This window comes from Myotis yumanensis, unplaced genomic scaffold (assembly GCF_028538775.1).
Source record: "Myotis yumanensis isolate MYYU_CA2020_CCGP unplaced genomic scaffold, mMyoYum1.0.hap1 SCAF_5, whole genome shotgun sequence".
Taxonomy (NCBI): domain Eukaryota; kingdom Metazoa; phylum Chordata; class Mammalia; order Chiroptera; family Vespertilionidae; genus Myotis; species Myotis yumanensis.
Window position 1 is genome coordinate 35,279,456 of NW_027223756.1, and position 13,599 is coordinate 35,293,054.

General features: G+C 47.8%; 1 long non-coding RNA gene across 1 annotated transcript; it reads left to right on the forward strand.

Moving 5' to 3' along the window:
* The first annotated feature begins 3,746 nt into the window (after window positions 1-3,746).
* LOC139010506 (uncharacterized) lies at window positions 3,747-13,287 on the forward strand. Its single transcript, XR_011471525.1, has 5 exons — window positions 3,747-3,962; window positions 9,040-9,100; window positions 11,866-12,047; window positions 12,130-12,697; window positions 13,124-13,287. It is a non-coding gene; the product is annotated as an uncharacterized lncRNA (long non-coding RNA).
* Window positions 13,288-13,599: the final 312 nt, after the last annotated feature.

Sequence of the window (13,599 nt, forward strand, 5' to 3'; positions counted from 1 at the left end):
TGTATATTCTGCAGCTTTGGGGTGAAATGTTCTATAAATATCAATTAAATCCATCTGATCTAGTGTATCCTTTACAGTCACTGTTTCCTTGTTAAGTTTTGGTCAGCAGGTGTTCAAGTCCCCTAAGATGACTGTATTGTCGATCTCTCCCTTAAAGTCCTCTAGAAGTATTTTTTTTATATATTTAGGTGCTCCTATATTGGGTACATATATGTTTACCAGGGTTATATCCTCTTGTTGGATTGATCCCTTTAGTATTTTGTAGTGACCTTTATTGTCTCTTGTGATGGCCTTCATTTTGAAGTCTATTTTGTCAGATATGAATATTGCTACCCTAGTTTTTTTTTTTTGTTTCCATTTGCTGGAAATTTTTTTCCATCCCTTCACTCTCATCCTGTGTGAGTCTTTTGTTCTGAGGAGGGTCTCTGGTAGACAGCATATAACTGGGTCATGTTTTTGTATCCATTCAGCTACCCTAAGTCTTTTGATTGGAGAGGTAGTTTTGAAGAACAAATATGTCAGTATGGCTGCCTTAAGTTTGTGCAGGCCCAACAAGGAGGGTGTTGAGAGAGAAATAGAGGATAAAGGGAGGAAATAATAACAACAACAAATAAGACTGAGGAAAAGAAATAAAACTCCTAGCATTACTTTCTAGTGAAACACACACACACACACACACACACAACAAAGGCCATCACATCACATGCTGGTGGCTAACGCAATGAATAATAAAGCTGTGGCGAGAAGAAGGGATTGGGGGAGACAGGGGCTTGCTCAGTCTTCAACTGAGTCATCCAGTTTTCAGGAACACGGAAGCAAGAACCCCGGGGTGGGGAAAATGTGGTGGATGGTGTCCACTATACCACCCCTTCCTAACCCGAGATGAAAGGTAAGAGAGTGTGGGGTGTAAAAAAAATAATTTTCCTCCCACTTTTCTAAGTTCTTCTGGCTGGACTAATAACCAAACATAAGACAGATTAACAGGAGAAAATGTCCAAATTTATTGCACATAGGGGCTCCATAAGAATCTAAGACTGAGGCCCTAGCCGGGTTGGCTCAGTGGATAGAGCATCAGCCTGCAAACTGAAGGGTCCGGGGTTCAATTCCAGTCAAGGGCACATGGCTGCAGGCCCGATCCCCAGTTGGGGGCCTGCAGGAGGCAGCCAATCTATGATTCTTTCATCACTGATATTTCTCTCTCTCTCTCCCTCTCTCTCTCTCTCTCTCTCTCTCTCTCTCCCCCCTCCCTTCCTCTCTCAAAAAAAAAATCAATAAAAACATTTTTTTAAAAAGAATATAAGACTGAGGATGCATTGGGCAGTTGAGGCTTACATGCCCTTCTAGACAAGGGGGACGGAGGCAGGGGTCTAGGACAGTGGTTCTCAACCTTCCTAATGCCGCGACCCTTTAATACAGTTCCTCATGTTGTGGTGACCCCCCAACCATAAAATTATTTTCGTTGCTACTTCATAACAGTAATTTTGCTACTGTTATGAATCGTAATGTAAATATCTGATATGCAGGATGTATTTTCATTGTTACAAATTGAACATAATTAAAGCATAGTGATGAATCACAAAAACAGTATGTAATTATATATGTGTTTTCTGATGGTCTTAGGCGACCCCTGTGAAAGGGTCGTTCGACCCCCAAAGGGGTCTCTACCCACAGGTGAGAACCGCTGGTCTAGGATTTCAAAGGGAAAGTAGCCAATTCACGGGTAGATGAGAAAGAGCAGACTTGTCAACAAATTCTGGCTGGGCCACCCTGAGACAAGGGACAGAGGGGAGTCCAACAAACAGGCTTTGCTGGGTTTCTCCCAGGCTGCCACGTACTCATGGGTGTAAGGTGACTACCCTGAGGTCAGTGTGCTAGGCTTTGCTTCCTGAAGCAGGCTTTTCCATCGGAATTCCTTCAGGCAGGAAAGGATCAAAGGCCCTTTGTGAATCTTTCCTTTCTCCAAAATAGCCGTCTTAAGATCAATATCCCAAAAGGCATATTTTAGGGGGGCAAACTTTGGTTCCCCCTCAAGAGGAGAGAGAACCATCCGTGACAGTTAAATTTTAGTTTAATAGGAGGGAGTGGAGAAGGGCCTTAGGAAATTCAGAAGAAAAGGAACAGCTTAGAGGAGGTTAGTCACAAAATCAAGGACCTGACTTTCTGGCTCATGATAAAGACAGCATTTTCTAAAAGTGATAGATGCCACTCTTCTGAGGTGGGACTCCATGTTTTAAAAACTAGGGCACTGAGTCATCTCATCAAATTCAGATGGCTATTTTCAACGTTAAGGACGTTCCAGCTTTGTCTCAGTAATGAGTCTTAGGATCAGATCCATGTAATTAAGCTGAATTCCTTTTTATTGAGACAAAAGCAGAAGAGAAGGGGGTTCTTGGCTACAAAAACTGGGTTCTTGTCCGTTTTTGCAAGTCGGTGCCTGTAGACTAGTCACTTTACTTTCAACACTTAGCGCCTTACCTCTATGCCTGTCCCACACAACCGGCCTAGCGCGCAGCGAGCTGACCTACCTTCTCTCGCCCGGGGATGGGGCACACCCCCAGGTCAGGGGCTGTCTCTCCAATTCTTTCACACCAGGAGTGCGCGGTAGATCTGACTAAGGACACAGACCAGGGCACTCATCTTTCACCCTTCTGCCCGGCAGACGCGGTGGAAGGTTGCGTGGTTTGGGAGGACCTGAGTCCCTGGGTGCATCCATCCCTGGCCATTTATGTCAGCCCTGGGTCTGGGGTCGCTGCAGGGCCCGGGGGAGGGGCGGCATCCCGGCCTAGCTGCTCTCCAAACCTATGACCAAGAGGGGGTACCTGCCAGGCGCCCTGAGGGCACCGCAGGGACGCCCAAGTGCACCAGATCGGAGAAACGCAGAAGCTAAGGACCGAGGGACACCTTCTGGCCGGGATGCGCGCCTTCCTCCCGTTGAGCTCAGGTGAGGCACTCTGCCCCGCACCTGACAGGCTTCCATCCTCCTGCTTCCATTTGGGAAACCCAGGTTGGAGGGGGAAGGGGGCGCGGTGTTCTACCGAACGGGAGCGTGTGCGGGGAGCCGTGGCTCGCCTCGCCACGTCCCACCCGACCCCGGGCTGCCGGGTCCTTGGCCCGTGGGTCGGGGCTCCCCGGTCTCCCAGCCCGGCCGGGAGGGTCCGAGCCCTCCCCGCCCCGCCGGCCGCGTCCCCGGCCCTCCCCGCCCGCGGAGGGCGACGACGGCCCGGCGCCCCGCCTGCCGGGTCCGCAAGGAGGAGCCCGCGAGGCGACCGCCAAGGGGCTGCGCTTACCTCGCCCGGCGCGGGCTGCGCCCCGGCTCCAGGCTCGCGCTCCGGGCTCCGGCCGCCGCCGCGCTCCGCGCCCCTCGCCCGGTGGCAGCCGCGCCAGCCCAGACCACGGCCGCTTTCATTTTCCTCAACTATATCGGCAGGAAAGCGAAAGCGAAAACCGCCGAGAGGCGGGCCCGGCCCGAGCGCGCGGTGAGCGCGGGCCCCGAGCCAGAGGCGGGGGCCTCGGGCAGCGCGCGGCCCGCCGGGCGGCCTTCGGGCTGGAGCCCCGCGCGCCGAGGGGCCGGGGCCGGGGCCGGGGCCGGGCAGGAGGCGGGCAGCCCGGCGGCCAGCGGAGGGGCCCGCGCGCCTCGGTCCGGCCGGGCCGCTTCCCTGCATTCAGCGCCTCCTGGGCCTCGAGGCCCGCGGCGGCTGTGCGGCCCTGGCTGCCGGCGCCCCTCGTGGGTTTCTGGCCCGAGAAGGTGGGCTCTGGCCTGGCAGCGGAGAGCCAGCCTCGGAGGGATCCTGGTTCCAGGCGCTGAGCGCCCCGGTCCCTGGGCCAAACTGGTGCGCCATCACTTGTAACAGCCTGGTCCTGGCACGAGGCTTCCTCCTGGGTCAGCGGAGAAATAAGTCCGAGGTGTCGGTGAAATGGGGGACCCCTCCTTTGACAAGAAAAACTGGAACAGCAAGCTTAAGGTTTGGACCCCCTGGTCTTAATGGTGCCCATCAGTACCCCAAGTTTAAAGACTCCAGGGTTCAACCTCTTGGCTCTGTCACTTGCTGGCTCTGTGATTTCGGAAATACTCCCTTGGCCTTAGTTTCTTTCCCTATAGGATGGGGATAATAACTATCCCTGCCACAAGTGTAGGCAGTAAGACAGACGAGCAGAGCAAGGACGATGGGCCAGGTACAGAAAGTCACCCGGTGGGACACCCCAGGTGTCCAGCAAAGGACAATTGTAAGGTGGGGGAAGGCTAGGTGACTTCCTCCCCTAGCACATCACTGGTCATGAGATTTGGACCCCCAGTGCTTTCCTCCCCTGGGATAACATCTAGCCCTCAAGTTGTATTTCAGCTCCAGGCCCAGATAAGCAACAGAATGACCTCCTCCCCCCACTCTCCACCTGCCAGCCAATCAATCAGTGGCGACCAGACCCTGAATGGACACACCGGGAAAGCTACTGGATATTCTATTAAGATCTTTCCCTGGTGCTGCCCCTAAAATCTCCAGCCTTAAAAGCCTTAGGAAGGAGGACCCAGTGCTGCTCTTCCCTCTGGGGAGCACTCCTCCTGCCCTTCCCTTCCCTCCCCTTCCCTCTCTTCTTCCTCCTCCTGTCCCTCCCCCTCCTTGGGTCGAGGCATGTTACCATTAGCTTCCTAACTCCCAAGTTCCAAGGGCCCTTCCTTGACCTCCATAATTCATTTCCTAAGGCCATTTCTTCTAGGAATTACCTTTTCTACCTCTGTAATGGACCCAATAAATCTTCTCTTACAGTTTGGGTCTTGCTCTGAATTCTTCCCTAGCCAGAACCCAAGTACCGAGGTTGCTGAACCCCACCAGTCAGACACCTGGTGCCCTTCCCGCCTCCTACACCACCACTAGGTCATAGGAATTTAATGAACCATATAATGGAGAAAATACTGGGTATTTTATCTTAGGCTCTAGGTGGTTCTTTGAGGGCAGTGACCGAGTCATTGTTTTTCTGGGTGCTTGATGGACATATTCTAATGGTCTGATAAGTTGGAGGTCTCTGTGATAATAGGAAAGAAAGTTTTCTTCAAAGTTTGGACTGTGTTCTGTTGACTAGGAAGGACTGAGGACACTGCAGCCTTTATAGGAGGCACCTGGCACTTCGCCTGACAATCAGCCACTGGGCCAGTTTTTATTAGCGTAGAGCGCTGCTCCAATCAGTCAGAGGGAGTCCCCGCAGCTCTATCCAGCACCCACTTTTGAGATCTGAAAATACTTTTTGTAAGTATTTCCACTTGGAAAACATTGACAAGACTCCATACTCCAAACACAATTTGCATGTGTGTGTTTGTCACAGAGCAATCTGATACCTGCAACAGAAAAACAAAAAGAGCTTAGTCTGCCAGAGTCACTTTGGTTTGCCTGTTTGTAATTCCTGTACGTTCCCTGCATGATGGCGGCTTTGATCTGTGGCTGACATTGTGGTTTTCCCTGTGTCCTTGCAGTATTTTCCTCAAGAGCAGGTGGGGAAGAGGGGAAGCCAACTGCTGGCCTTAGAAAAACAGAAGCCCATGTTTCCTCTTTAGAAGAAGATGCTATTGCTCTCTAGTATGAAGTAAAAAGGAAAAAAAAAATAAATCCAGACAAGTCCTGGAGCCTCTTCCTTGTTATAGAACAATCATTCTTGACTTCAGGAGAGCAAAGTAGAGCTAACTCTACGTCTGCATAAAAAGTATGTCTGGGAGATGAGGAACAGGAAAAGAGCGGTTGAGACACAAGGTGAAGCCAAATCCTGGCTGCCTGTTATAGATGTTGCCCAGGAGAGCAGAGGTAGCAGGAGGTGAGGACTAGTCTGCAGTCTATCACCTTGGTGATTTCCCGAGGTCCAGATTTGGTCCTCAGCCTTGTGGGATCAAAATTTTTATCTTTGCCCTAGCCGGTTTGGCTCAGTGGATAGAGCATCGGCCTGCGGACTGAGGGTCCCAGGTTCGATTCTGGTCAGGGGCACATGCCCGGGTTGCCGGCTCAATTCCCAGTAGCGGGTGTGCAGGAGGCAGCCAATCAATGATTCTCTCTGTCCCTCTCTCTTCCTCTCTGAAATCCATAAAATATATTTTAAAAAAAATTTTTCATCTTTTTTTTTTTGCCCAGCCACCAGGGTTGTGGGCTCGATCCCCAGTAGGGGGCATGCAGGAGGCAGCTGATAAATCATTCTCATCATTGATTTTTTATTTTTATCTTTCCCTCTCCCTTCCTCTCTGAAATCAATAAAAATATATATATATATACATAAATTTTTCATCTTTTTAGTGTTCCAGCTTTGATTAAAAGTCAACATTATATAAAATTAGAATGCCAACTTACTGACTTCATCTGTTTGCTAGCCTCTATGCGAGGTGCATTGCATACATTGCTTTATTTAACTCTCCCTATAATTATGTGGTGTATTCTGATGTTTGTTTGTTTTTCAGTTGGGAGGAAAAAGCTGAAGGAAATTCCCAGTTAGTGTGTATGTAAGTGATAGTGTCAGGGTTCAAATAAAGGCATCTGATTCCAAAACCTGGAGCTTACCCATTCCTGTTAGAAGCAGAACTCTCAGGAACATTGGACTCTTGCTGTTGCCTGGTGCATGCTCTCTCTACTGGTAACTGTGCGCTTTGTAGCCCAATTGTAAGAAGGTAGCTTGGCAAATTGAAATCAGAATCAGAAGAGTCAGAATCTGACCTCAGTGTTTAATGATCTCAGACCTGGGCAGCCTGGTGCGTTTTCCTCCACACCAAAGGCCACACAACCTGCTGGGAGGACTGCTCACCCATTCCCGCTGCCTGGCTGCCCTTCTCGGGGTGATGCCCACTGGACACTCCATCCGTGTTGCCTCCTGTCTTTATTATGCTACGTGGGCTGCCCCTTCTCAGGTGGACACATTTCTTATTTTAGATAGAGCAAGGCCTGATCAAGTGTAACAGTGCCCTTAGACTCCTGGAGTCCTTGTTCTTCTTTATGGAAGCATTTTGTTTGTATATCTTTGCTCTGATTGACTTGATATATAATTGAACTTTCAAAGAGCAACTTTGCACCCCAACTCTTAGGGGGAAATTTACTTTCTTTTCCTTCCTACCACCCCTCACCTTCTAACTCTAGGACAGTGATGGCGAACCTATGACACGCGTGTCAGTGGTGACACGCGAACTCATTTTTTGGTTGATTTTTCTTTGTTAAATGGCATTTAAATATATAAAGTAAATATCAAAAATATAAGTCTTTTTTTTGCTATGGTTGCAAATATCAAAAAATTTCTATATATGACATGGCACCAGAGTTAAGTTAGGGTTTTTCAAAATGTTGACATGCCGAGCTCAAAAGGTTCGCCATTACTGCTCTAGAATAAAATCTTGTGCAAATAGCAAGTTATGGAACAAGCATTTTATCCAGGCTGCAATGGTCATTAACGAAGACTCAAAATTCCAAGGCCAAGGCCAGCCTTCAAAGACATTGGGGCTGGGGGGCAAGAAGAGATGATCAGGCAATACAGCTAGAGAACAATATAAATGCAAAGAAAGATAGAATTTGCTGATTAGAAAACACCTGGTGTGTGATTCAAATAAAAAGGGGGGAAAAAGTCAAATAACCCTTTACATACTTCATTTATTCAACCAATATTTTGTGACAACTACAAAATGCAGCCACTCTCTATAGTTAGCCACTGCTATGATTCCATAATGAGCAAAACTAGACATGGTCTCTGCCCTCAGGAAACACCTTAGTGAGGTAGCCAGACATTCACACAATCAGTCAAATACAGAAAACTATCCTAGATGCCTTCCCATTCGCTGCAGTGTTCACACAAGGCCACACGTTCTGGCTGCTCCCAGCCAATGAATGAGCACAATAGGGGTATCAGAGCCAGGTCATTTCTGCCCAAGGTGGGACTCCTCCAACAGGCAAGGCAGTCTCTACCCTGCAGGTCCCGTGAATATGGCCAACACTTTCTCAGAACTGCTCTAGGGCAGCGGTTCTCAACCTGTGGGTCGCGACCCCTTTGGGGGTCGAACGACCCTTTCACAGGGGTCACCTAAGACCATCGGAAAACACATATATAATTACATATTGTTTTTGTGATTAATCACTATGCTTTGATTATGTTCAATTTGTAACAATGAAAATACATCCTGCATATCAGATATTTACATTATGATTCATAACAGTAGCAAAATTACAGTTATGAAGTAGCAACGAAAATAATTTTATGGTTGGGGGTCACCACAACATGAGGAACTGCATTAAAGGGTCACGGCATTAGGAAGGTTGAGAACCACTGCTCTAGGGGGACCCAAAGTGACAAGGATGCCCTTTATCAAGCTGGAGAACATTGGAAAAGACCCAAGTTTTGGAGGGCTTTGATTCTGCATGTGTCTGGTGATGCTTCAGGTGGGCAGGGAACCTCCATATCCACGTTCCCAGTCATAAGATATGTTTGTGCTTTGCTTTGAAACTATCAGCTCTGTCTTCAGTGTAAGCTAGTGTCTGGTCTTTGGGAAATGCTTGTTGCATGGATAATTTCCCAACTTCAGTTTAGAACTCAATACTAGAACTATTGCCTCTAGAAAAATATAACTTACCAGTAGCAAAAGTATCCTTTAACTTCCTTGAGGAGGAGGCAAAAGTCAAAAAATAGAAAGGGAGTGAGCAGTTGTTCTTGAACAACCGAAGGTAAATCATTGTGCTTTGGGGGCTCTGGTTTTCTGGGAAAAAGGAGTAGTTTTTTTAATAAATGTTCCTGAAGAAAAGCAGTTACATATTTGGCAACACCAATGGAAATTTCTGTTAGTCCCTAAGAAAAAGAAGCTAATATTCCAAAAGGCACTCTTGCTCTGACGCCTATCTCCCTGAGCAAGATGCCCTTGGAGAGCTGGGTGGTATGGGCCGACCCTGTCACGGAGATTGCAGTCACGAGCAGCCTGTCTGAGCGAATCATCCGGGAGAGAGCGGAGCTGTTCAGGTCCAACATTGGTTCATCCTAGTGCAGCGGGTTGTACAAAATCATAACTACTACCTGCTGTTCGAACTCCGGGCTCTCTCGTAGGTCAAACATTTCCTGCACGAATCTCGGACCCCAGACAACCCGCACCCATCTCACGGCATAGGTGAGTTTACATGCTTTGTTAGTAGGTGGCCAGGAAGCCCAGAAACCATTGGTTTCCTTGCAAAGAAAGGAGTAGGTGTGGGCATCATGAGGTATGTTTTCCTGAGGGCTCTGTCTCACTGAAGGATGAATGAGTAAACATATTTGTTAAAATGTTAATAACAGACAATCAAATGTAAAATGAATATGCTACTTAAGTGCCTTAGGGATAGGAAGCCTGTGCTTTCTCCCAAAGGTAGTTATAATTTCCTTCTGGAACCAAACAGACCATGATAAGGACTAATTATTTGTATAGTCAATAATTACATTAGGAAGTCTGGAGGAATAGCAATATTATTATTGTTAATAATATTAATTAATTTAGTACTGCTAAGCTCTTTACATGCATGATCTAATATCTATATAATAAAAGTCTAAGCAACCATTATAGTGGAACAACTACTAGACCAGTCTCTATGATGCGCACTGACCACCAGGGGGCACTCAACGCAGGAGCTCCCACAGGGGGGCAAACAGCTGGCAAACGCAGGGGCAGTGGCAGGAGCCTCTCCTACCTCCACAGCAGTGCTAAGGAGCAGTGAGTAGGTGGTCCCAGATTGTGAGAGGGATGCCGGCAGGTGGACATCCCCCAAGGGGACCTGGACTGTGAGAGGGTGCATGCTGGACCTGGACTGTGAGAGGGTGCATGCTGGGCTGAGGGACACCCCGCCCCCCCAGTGCAGGAATTTCATGCACCAGGCTTCTAGTAATCCCTATAACAACCCAGTGAGGTAGTTCATCTATTTTACATGTGAGGAAAGTTTGTGATTTGTCCAACTTTTTGAGCTAGTAAGGGGAAGCCGACTGTTAGACTGCTTGGACCACATACCTGCTCCTGGTGCGGGCACTTTGCCAGTAAGTCATAGCGCCTCCCAGAAAGAACATGTGCTTGAGGTGAGCCTTGAGCATGGGTAGAATTGGGATAATCAGAGACAAAGGAGGGCAATGTATGGATGGAGGCAGCAGGATCAAGGAGAAATATGAAACTGGACGTGTGTCATATCAGGAGCTGAATGAACTACATAAAACGTATGTGAAGCCCTGGCCCTCGTGTCTCAGTGGTTACAGCGTCAGCCCTCGCGGTCAAGGGCAGGTACCTGGGTTGCAGGTTTGATCCCTGGCTCTGGGCTGGGCTAGTGCAGGAGTAAACCAATCTGTGTCTCTCTCATATCGATGTTTCTCTCTCTCCCTCTCTCTCCCTCCCTCCCTCAGCTCCCTTCCACTCTTTAAAAATCAGTGGGAAAAATATTCGTGGGTGAGGATTAACAAAAATAAAAATATGTGAAGTTTTGGGAAGGGATTGGGGGAGTTTTTAAAAATAGTGAAAAGTACACAGAAGAAACGAATTCATCCTTGTCTTCATCTTGCATATTTACTCCCAGTTTTATTTTTTAAATTAAAAACCACTACAAAACTTATGCATTCTCATTATATGGAATTCAAGCAATATAGAAAGTACAATATATGCTATAAAGCTCTCCCAAATCTTACCATCTAAAAATTATTACTATTAATGTTAGAAAAATATTATTATATACATTTTCCTTTGCATTTATAAAGAGGAGAACGCAAAGGTAAAAATGATACCGCAATAGAGTTTTTGTGTGTATTTCTCTTATTAGGAGGGATGTAAATGAAACCGACAACAAATGGGTCCGGGCTGCCTGTCACTACTTGAGCCAATTAAACAGAAACAGGGTTGAATTATGTATGAGCATTTATTCCAATAATGCCAGCAGCATCGGAGAGAAGCAGGTCATCCAGGAAAGTCTGCTCTGCCATAAACCAGCTGCTTATATTGGGTAGAAGGACAAAGATTACATGGGGAAGTAGGCAAAAGGAATAAAAATGGGTATAATGGTTAGATTGCAGGCAATGTGGGCTTGGGGTGGTGAGGACTCCATTGTTTGGGCAACAAGGTTGTTAATCTTACCAAGATAATGGACCACATTCCAAGGTTGACTCCCTGGTGTGTGTGTGTGTGTGTATATGTGTGTGTGTGTGTGTGTGTTTGGGGGTGGGGGTACAGGGGGAGGGGCGCATGGTACAACTCCCAGCCAGGTTAGAGTGTGCTTTCTTTAATTAGAACAAAACAATCACGGTTAACAGAGCATGATTAATATTTTTTTATAACTAATAGCTAGTCCCCAATAGCCTATGTCTGCCCCTAACAAAGTCTCTGATTCAGGCATCCTGGGCATCCTCTACCAATGTCATTGGAGTTTTATGAAGATCAAATGAGAAAGTAGGTGTATTTTCCAAAGTGCTTTTTGCTGTAGCAATGGCGTACAACATAAGGAATTGCCAAGCTGTCTGTACTGCATCCAGACTCTGTATCTTAGAGTCTAAAAGCACTTTGGGAAAAGGACTTGAATGAATCACCCAGGGGAAGATTAGTTGTGCTGCTTACCACCTAACAACAGGGCCCTCTGCCCAACTCATTCACCATCACTTGGACGAGGTGTTAAGCGGGATAATTCTCTCTGGCAAACATAGCCCTTCTGGCATTCATGAGAGTGTTCAGGGAGCTCTGATGGAGACAGAAACTAGTTCCTAACAATAGGAAAAGATTATGGGGTAAACCCTTCGTTACACATTTATTTTTTTGGTATGAATTGTCCCTCCCCCTCCTTTGCTTTATCCTTATTGTTCTATGGGTATCCTGGCCTCTAATTCTTACAGGTATTAACTGAACACATTACCCACCAACCATTCCTGTGATTATAGGTGGTGCACACCTCTCTTCCTGAGAGGAGATCCCTGATCAGGATAACTTGGTCAGTCATCCCAAAGCCATGGCTCTGATAGAAAAAACACACACAAGAGCCCAGGAGGCCAGGACAAAGGCCTTGGATTTCCTGATACTTGTCTCTGCCCAGGGAGTAGTGACTTGGGCTGTTGTTCCCATGGTAAGAGCTCTGAGCATTCAGGTAATTGTTCAGACTTACAAGCAATATAATTCTTAACGGCTATTTTGTCTACTGGGCATAGGAGAACAAACACCAGGAAGACTTGTTGGACAGGAAGTGCTAGGCACCAGGAATCAAACATATCAGGAACTAAAACTGCCAAGAAGCATCCAATCATGCACCCAGTCCCACATCCACCTTCCTGTTGACCCAACCCCGCTGCCCAAGCCCACCAACCAAGCCCCCAAACCCCACTGACGACAAAAGCTTCCGGCCAGTGGCTGCATATAAGGAACAGACTCCAGCTCTTAGGGGCTGCCACCATTCACCCAACACTCTTTGGCTCGGTGCTACGTAGCCCTTCCCTTTGGATATCCCCATCCCCTTTTCTTTAAATAAATTCCCTTTTCTTTATTCACCGTCTAGGATTGCTATTTAGCCTGCCTGCGCACCACCGCCTTGAACCTTTCAGTCAGTATGATTTTTGCTCCCAGAGGGCTACAAATAACTGGAATCAGTGACACTGAGGATAAGAAAGAAAACCCAGAAACTCTTCACTCATGCAACAGGAGACAGGGCAGGCGGGACCGTAATTCATATCCTGGAGCCACTGTGTAGTCCGTTCATCGGGGAACCCAGCACAGGACCAGGTCTGAGGGGAGTGGAGGAGCCAACAGTGTTAGGGAAGACAAGCTTCCTTCCATCCCACCCGAGTCGGAGGCTGCTTGTTTGGTTATGCATCATGCTTTTTTAGTTCTCTATCCCACACTGGAGCTCCCTACATGCTCTAGCACAGATTGCCCTGTGACACATTGTGTGTGTGTGTATGTGTGCGCGCGTGTGCGCACCATGTCCAACCCCAGTGCACAGCAGCTTTGACCAGCTGTGCAGCCTGACAGTGCTCACCTCGAGCCTGCCTTGTGTTACCTCTTGGTTTCTTCCCAGGGGACAGAACCTGCTCGGACTTATGCATGTGCAACTTGGACATGTGGGAGGCTGACATGTAGGGGGCTGCTTTCGATGAGTGGGGGACGGAGGCTAATGTATAAATGCTTCCCCCTCTTATCTATGTGCAGATAGCTTTGAGATAGATTTCAGAAGGCTCCTCAGATGTTCTGGATGGATGGAGCAGTGCCCTTGGTGCTGGCCAACCTCTCGCTCCTTCGCTGTTTCCTCTGCCCGTCCTTTACTCCTGCTTCCTGGAATCTTGTCCCCAAATAAACCATCTGACTGCACAGGAGCACTGGCCTCAGGCTCTGCTTTTATTATTATTTTTTAAAAATATATTTTCATTGATTTCAGAGAGGAAGGAAGAGGGAGTGATAGAAACATCAATGATGAGAATCATTGATTGGCTGCTTCCAGCATGCCCCACAGGGGGGATTGAGCCCGCAACCCAGGCATGTGATCTGACCAGGAATCAAACTGTGACCTCCTGGTTCTTAGGTTGACGCTCAACCACTGAGCCACGCTGGCCGGGCTCGGGCTCTGCTTTTAGGGGAAGCCAGGCTAAGACACCAGTGTAAGACGGCTGGCTCAGTGCACAGTCAGT